Source organism: Arachis duranensis, chromosome 1, assembly GCF_000817695.3.
Source record: "Arachis duranensis cultivar V14167 chromosome 1, aradu.V14167.gnm2.J7QH, whole genome shotgun sequence".
Lineage (NCBI taxonomy): Eukaryota > Viridiplantae > Streptophyta > Magnoliopsida > Fabales > Fabaceae > Arachis > Arachis duranensis.
Genome location: NC_029772.3, coordinates 103,861,203 through 103,869,146, shown reverse-complemented (window position 1 = coordinate 103,869,146; position 7,944 = coordinate 103,861,203).

Below are 7,944 nucleotides of genomic sequence, written 5' to 3'. Positions count from 1 at the left end.
ACCATGCTATTTCATTGAATAAATGTGGGTAAAAGGTTATAAAATCCCCTAAAATCAATACAAGATAAATCGTCAAATTGGGGTTTGTCAACCTCCCCACACTTAAACCTTAGCATGTCCTCATGCTAAAATAAGAAGGAACTAAAGGTTATGACATTTATTGAATGCAACTAAACTATATGAGTCCTATCTAAATGCAACTACCTAAAGTAAATGCAAATGCTTAATTCAAACATATCAAATTGCCAAGAGAGCATGTGTAAGCATAAGGCTAGGTAATAGGAATTAATTCCAAACCAGAATTGTATTGAATTATCAAAAAGAATTTAAACTTGCAAGAATATAGATAATATGGGTGAACACATGTAATTGAACTTTTGAACCCTCACCGGATATGTGTATCCGCTCTATTCACTCAAGTGTTCAAGGGTCAATTCACTCAATTCTCTTCTAATCAAGCTTTCCAAAATCCGATTTTCTTCTAACAATCAACACTTATTCAATGCATGCATACATTCATCATGAGGTCTTTCATTTAGGTTGTAATGTGGTTAGGGTCAAGGTAGGATCATTTATGGTTAAGTGGACTAAAATTTGAATCTTTGATTAGCATAGACTTCCCCACCTAACTTATGTAATGACCTATACAAGTTCAAACTATTCTAACTACCCATTCTTCACTTTTTTTTTTTTACATATTCATGCATTTCCTATTTGATTCATGACACCTATGCATTGATTCCTTTTTATTGACTTCACTTTGGGGCATTTTGTCCCCTTTTTATTATTTTTTTCTTCTTTTTCTTTCTTTTTTTCTATTCTTTTTTTTTCTTTTTATTTTTCTCATTTTCACTTTTATTTCTCTTTTTTTTTTCTTTTTCATCTCTTTTTCTATTGTCAAACTATATACAAGAACATCAATGCATAAAGTCTATTCATTTAATCAATACAAGAATATGTACCCAATTGTTAAACATGAACGTGTACTACCCCTTTTATCCCATCCAATGTTCCCAAGCCTCACCAACTTTGAATAATAAACACTCTTACTAGCCTAGGCTAATCAAAGATCCAAACAAGGACTTTTATTGGTTTTTCCGCCTTGGCTTGTAATGTGCTAAATGAGGATAAGTTGGTTAAGCATAGGCTCAAAATTGGCTAACAATGGAGAATAAAAGGTTGGCTATTTGGGTAAGTGGGCTAATGAAATAATGGCCTCAATCATATAAATGCATAAATACAAGAAATAAATGGACATATAGAATCAAGCAAATCAAGGATTACAATCATAGAAAGAGAGCAATTTCACACAAGAATGGAAAATAAGTGGCTATAAAATGTAACCACATCAATAGGCTCAAGTCTCACAAGCTTGTGTTCTCAATTCAATACATGATTCACAAAGTATGAAATTCAAGCAAGTTTCATTAGAAATTTTCTTTCAATCAATTGGGTTGAGGCCCTATATTTAAACTTCTTGGAAACTTTCAATATTTGACGAAGCATAGTTGTGATTGAAAAATTCAAAAACTTTCTTAGTTCACCCTTTCCTTTTCACTCAAAACCAATTTCTTATGCAAAACGGGTGACTAAATATTTGCAATTCAAAGTATGCTTTCTAATCACAACCACAACTAAAAGTAAAGATAAACAAAAATGTATAAAGAAGAATCCAACTAAAAGTACGAAATCTATCATCCAAAACATCTAAAAATATCCAAAAGCATCAAATGGGTCTGTGGTGTCTCTGTAGTGTCTGGGGCAGCTGGAGGTGCACCTGCTGAGTCGGTGCCTCCGCAACCTCCTCCTGATGATCCTGGTCATCAGAGGCCGGAGAGTCGGGAAGCGGAGGTAACTCAGCGCCAAGAGAGATGAGCGCCTGGTCCATCCGATCCAGTCGGTGCCTGACATGGCGCCTCTCGCGCTCTAAGAACCGAAACAGACGCTGGACCAGTAGATAAGTCGGCTCAGGTGCTGAAGAAGGGGCTGAAGAAGATGGGGCTGCTGCTGCAGAAGAGGGTGGAGCTACTGGAGGTCCGGCTGTCCCTGCCACCGCCCTAGCCCTAGATCGGTGTCTAGCTGGGGGCTTCTCGTGCACCCAACCACCCCAAGGAATAGTAACCTCCTTGTCATCGTCATCTAGGGGTGGTGGTGTCACATCATCATCTGACCAGGGGACCTCAGCTAGGGCGGCCATGCTGATAACCAAGGTAGGGAACGGGAGGAGGCCACGAATGTGTGCTCGCCACATACACTGTCGGATCAATCGAGGAAAAGAGACCTCCTTCCCCTCCATAACACACCCAATCAGTAGAAGCATCTCCATAGGAATCTCAGAGAAGTGGGTGGTGGGAAGGACATAGCAAGCAAATATCATCTGCCAAGTCTTGGCCTCCCTAGTCAGATGAGTAAACAACATCCCTTTCGGCTTGGTATTGTTTGCATCCATAACCCATGTGGCGTCTGGTAACCCAATAACAGTCCTGAGTGCCTCAAAATCAAAAGTCATGCTGTGTATGGCTAACTCAGCCTGCTGATGGGCACACAGCTCATCCGGGACATGCCGGCACTGTAACGCCTCCTCAATCGCAGTCTCAGTAATCATAATCTCTCTACCCCTCACCTGAACCGAATCCAATGTCGGACGGAAGAAGTTGCAGTAAAATTCCTTCACCCAAGATATATTGATATCACCCAATTCCCGGTCAACAAAGTCAATGCCCAAATCAAGGATCCGACCGTTAATGGACCGTCTCACATCATTAGGTAGAAGTAACTTCTTCTCAATGTTTAGCTTTGTGGTGCGATATCTAGAAAACCGGAGCTCACAGTAAAGGTTAGGGAATTTGTCAGGATTGGTAGAAGGTAACTGCTGATTTTCCTTGTCCACATCATTCAATGGATTCTTGGCATAATTCTTGTAGATGGAAGGAATGGAGGGGGTAGAGTGTTTTCTCTTCTTGGAGGTAGTGGCTATGGCTTTGCCCTTATCCGACATCCTGAAAAATATGATAGAATATATAAAACATTTAGCATGTAACAAAGAAGGCATGATCAGGATACAATTATCAAAGAACAATCATGATGTTGCAATGAATATGCAAAAGTGAACCAATAAACCAAGAAAGCAAGTTTCATTAAAATCAACAACTCATATTCAAAATGCAAGAATATCATCATAATTTTGAAAAAATTGTTAAAGGAGGTTAAAGGTAAGCGGAAGTTAGATGGTTAAAGAAATTAGTGAGTTAAAAAAAAGATGGATTAGTGATATGATGATATTTATGCGCAATGAAAAGAAAAGTTGTGGCTCATGGTCACAATGATTGTGCAAATCCGGGAAGTCAAAAGGAAAACGGAAAGTTGCCCAAAGTAAAAATGAAGACCAAAAGAAACTAATTTCCGTGAAAATCGGGCAGCATTTCGGCTTAAAATTGGACAGTCCCGGATAGCAAATCAGCACAAGAAATATAGAGAACAACATCAAATAGGCAAAGTGACAGTGGTATAGCATTCAGGCAACATGAATTGCACAAAATAAGTCCAAACATCAGCATACAACATCCAAATATCAGACAGCAAATTAAGCACGAACGGAGCACTTATCAGGCCTAGAATCCTCTATCCAGCCCTAGCTACCTAACCGCAAATATCTCTATCTAACCTAGCATACAAATTCGAATTCAACTAACTAACATACAATTTGACTAACTAACAGAAATTAAAAATTAAAAGAAAAACAGAAAAAAAATTCGAGTGGAACCTGGGGGCAGAGAGGAACGAAGAAAGAAAAGGAGACTGGGGGTAGTGCCAGGAACAGTGCCGTCGTGGACGGTGGCGGGGAGTGGCAGAATAGTGGCGGCGAAAGTTGCTGCGGCGGCCGAGATGAAATGGATGGGTGAGAGGGAGAGAGAGGTTGGGTGGTGATGAGGGAGGGGGAGTCGCCGGCGGTGATGATGGTGCGGCGGAGATGGTGGCGCGGTGGAGGTTCGGCCGGGAGGAGGAAGAGAGAGAGTGAGTGGCTGGACGAGAGAGAGAATGTGGTGAATGGTGATGAAAGAGAGAGAAAAAAAAGGAAATGCGGTGGTGGAGATGGTGGACCGACGGTGGTGGCTGTCGCTGCTGCCGCGACGGTATGGAGGTTGAGAGGAGGAAGAAGATGAGGGTTGGGGGTAGTGTGCGCGACTGCGCAGTGTGCGTCGCGCATTAGGGTTATCCCTATTTTTTAAATCGATGCAAGCGCGCACCTCGCGCGTCCGCGTCCCTTGATGAAACTTGGGACCTACGCGTGCGCGTACAACACGCTCGAACGTGGATGAGCACATTAGGAAGGGACGCGTGCGCGTACAGTGCGCGCACGGGTGCATTGAGTTGGGCTAGGGGCTTAGAGTTGGCCCAACTCAGGCCTAACTCTCTGGAGAATGGCCTGGAAGTCGCGCAATCAGATCGGCGCGCACGCGGCAGGTACGCGTCCGCGCGCAGTGAGAGAATTTGGAGGTCCACGCGTGAGCATACAGTGCGCTATAGCGTGGGTTGGCAATTTAGGTAAAGTGCGCGTGCGCGTATCGTGCGCACACGCATACGTTAGATTGGGCCTGAAGCTTGGAGTGGGCATGAGGCACGCCCAACTCTCGGGTTAGAAGCCTGGATTGGCGGCAGCACGCAAGGACGCGCGCGCGACAAGTGCGCGTCCGCGTAAATTGCTAAGTTATGAACTGGCGCGTTGGCGCGATGCGCGTGCTCGCGCAGACCGAGTTGGGCCTGGGGCCTAACGCTAGCCTCAAATTGGCTCAACTCTCTGGGGTTTGGCTCAATCAAGTGCAGCAGCAAATCGGCGCGGGCGCGGCAGGTGCGCGTCCGCGTGAATGTCCATGTTCTCATAACCAGCGCGCACGCACGTGGTGCGCGTCCGCGTGGGTCATATAGGGCTTAGGGCATAGTGTTTGCCCATGAGAGGCCCAACTCTCGGGAGTGTGGCTCGTGGTGCATCCACACAGGGACGCGTGCGCGTACATGGTGCGCGCGCGTCCACCCCCCCTTTTTTTTATAAATATCAGAAAACAAATTGCTGGATGCTCCCCTTAGTGTTCACAACTCTTATTCACTCAATTATCATACAATTCACAAAAATGCAATTTCGGTATTATTCATCTACTACTAAGCACAACATGCATGTGACTAAGCTACAATTAAGTTGTACAAACAAATTGTATGAAACATCTACCTACAATGGTAACTCAAATCACTTATTAAGTAAATTTAAAAGATTGGAAAGAGTTTACCATGGTGGGTTGTCTCCCACCTAGCACTTTTAGTTTAAGTCCTTAAGTTGGACATTTTGAGATGCTTGTTGTCATGGTGGCTTATGTTTGTACTCATCCTTGAATCTCCAAGGATCTTTGCTCCTCAATTGGTTGACAGAATTTCCAACCGTTTTTATTAAGTTTGGGCAGAGTTCTACCCAGAATACGAGTCCCCATATTTGGTCTTCACATAGCGAACCAGGATCCCATATCTTATTTTTGCATCCATCCCATTAGTTGAATTCCATGATTTTGTCGGATGGGTGGTTGACATAAATGTGGTGGGTGCACAGAATTCACTTTACTCCACCAATACTTCCTTCTAGATCCATACAAGGTGATCTTTGTCCCAACATCATCCCTATACCTTGAGGCCTTGATCTTAATGAGCTTAACACCTACTTTCCAATCACTACACAACGCATTCTTACTTTTAATTCCACAAAGAGTTCTAAGTTGACCATCATTTTCAATTAAACCATATTCAAGTGAGAAATTAAAGCTTAGGGATAGATATTTTACCCACTTAAATGTTGTGTTGGATGGTGACTTGGGAAGGGAGACTTCCCCACACTTAGACAATGCAAGATCTACCTCTTTGTGCTCCTCTTTGGTTGTTTCCACCTCTTCACAAGCTTCTTCAATTTCAACCTTTTCCCTTTTGTTACATGGCTTGGTGTTGACATTTTGTTTAATGGGAGGTGATTCAACTTTGGATAGGAATTCATCGATGAATGAGTTCATCTCTTGATCAACCTCTTCATATTCTTCAATTTCAATATATACCATGCCATTTTCGTTATCCTTGGGAGGTTGTGCACACTCTTTTATAGTTTCAACTTCATGTCCGATGGGCGAGGATTCCATTGTAGAGAGGAATTCATCCATGATTGAATCCATCTCTTGATAAGCTTCTTCCAAGTCTTCAATGATGATATGCTTTGGAGGTTGCGCACCCTCCTCAACATCGATATCAAGCTTCTTGGAAAAGTTATCCATGATGCTACATTCCCTTGGACTTTCAACATCTCCTAAATCTTCAACCACTTCTTCCTTTTCTTCAATAACCATAGGCTCCTCCAATTGTTCCAACACAAAATAGCATCCCTCATCCCCCACTGGAATTTTCAATCTCTCCTTCATGCTTTGCTCTTCAATTGATTCTCCATATGTGGCTATGGAAGCACCTTGAGTGTTCAAACATTTGTAGGCTAACGTATGCACTACCTTGGTCAAGTTAGTCACAAACTCTAGGGTGTTCCTTTGCATATCCGCTTGTCCTTGAAGTAGCAAGGTAAGAGAATCATCTATTGGGGCTTGGGGTGAGTAGGAAGGTTCATTATTTTGGAGAGAGGATTCATGGTAGGAAGGTGGTTCCTCTTGATAAAATTGTGGAGATGGTGTGTATTGAGGTGGTTCTTGGGAGTAATCTTGATAGGGTTGTGGTGGTTCTAAGGGTTCTCGCTCATAATGGTCATAAGAATATGGCATGAATGATTGGTCATATGGTGGATATGGATCATAGGAAGGTGCTTGATGTGGAAAGGCTTGTGAGTATGGTTGAGGTTCATGTTGAGGATGAGATTCATAGGCATATGATGGTGATTGTTGAGTGTCACAAAAAGAGTCATCATAGCCATTAAATTGACATGCATTAGGATGGAAATTATACCTATACGTGTCCGGAGGTTGTTGCCAATAGGAGTGATCAATTCCTTGAGGCTCCTCCCATTTTTGATGGTTCCATCCATGGTACATGTTGCTATTAAAGTCCACATTTCCTACAACACAATTAGAGCCAAACTCATAGCCAAAGTGAGAACTCATTATGAAAAGAGAAAAGAAAACTAACAAAATCCAGTAAACTAGCAAAAGACAAGCTATTTACAATATTCACATATGTACAATAACCAATAACATAACACCATTGCAAATCCCCGGCAACGGCGCCATTTTGACGATTGGATTTTTGACGGTTTAGAATTTCTCAAATAAAATCTCGTCGAAGTATAGTTTCTAAACCAAGCAATAATCCTTTCATACAAAAATTTGTTTGTCACAAGTACAAACCCCTAAAATCTATAAACCGAAGTATTTAAACCTCGGGTCGTTCTCCCTAGGATTTACAATAAAGTGTCTTGTCATTGGTTGTGAGTTATAATTGGGGTTTTTAAGATTTTAGACAAAAAAATATAAATGGCAAGGGAAATAACCTAACAACTAATAAAGCTCTTGGCAAGATATGGGAACTAGAAGTCCTATCCTAGTTATCCTCCTCAATTGTGATGAGAATTGTTCATTGCTACCACTTAGTTAACCCTTACTAAATAAAGGAAAGTCAAGTGGATGAATTGACTTGAGCCACAAGTCCTAGCCAACTCCCAAGGAAAGACTAGCTTTAGTGCACTCCAAACCAATTAGCAATCTCTCCAATTATCAATCAACAAAGGAATTAGATAACTCAAGAGTCACTAATTACTCTACCTAGGCCAAGAGGAACAAAACCTACACTAAAATCCAACCAAGCATTTCATCAAACACTTGGAAGGCATAAAAGAAAAGCATAGTAAATTGACAACAAGAATAGAATCTAACAACAATTATTGAAATGAATTAACAACAACAATCAAGGAAATCACAA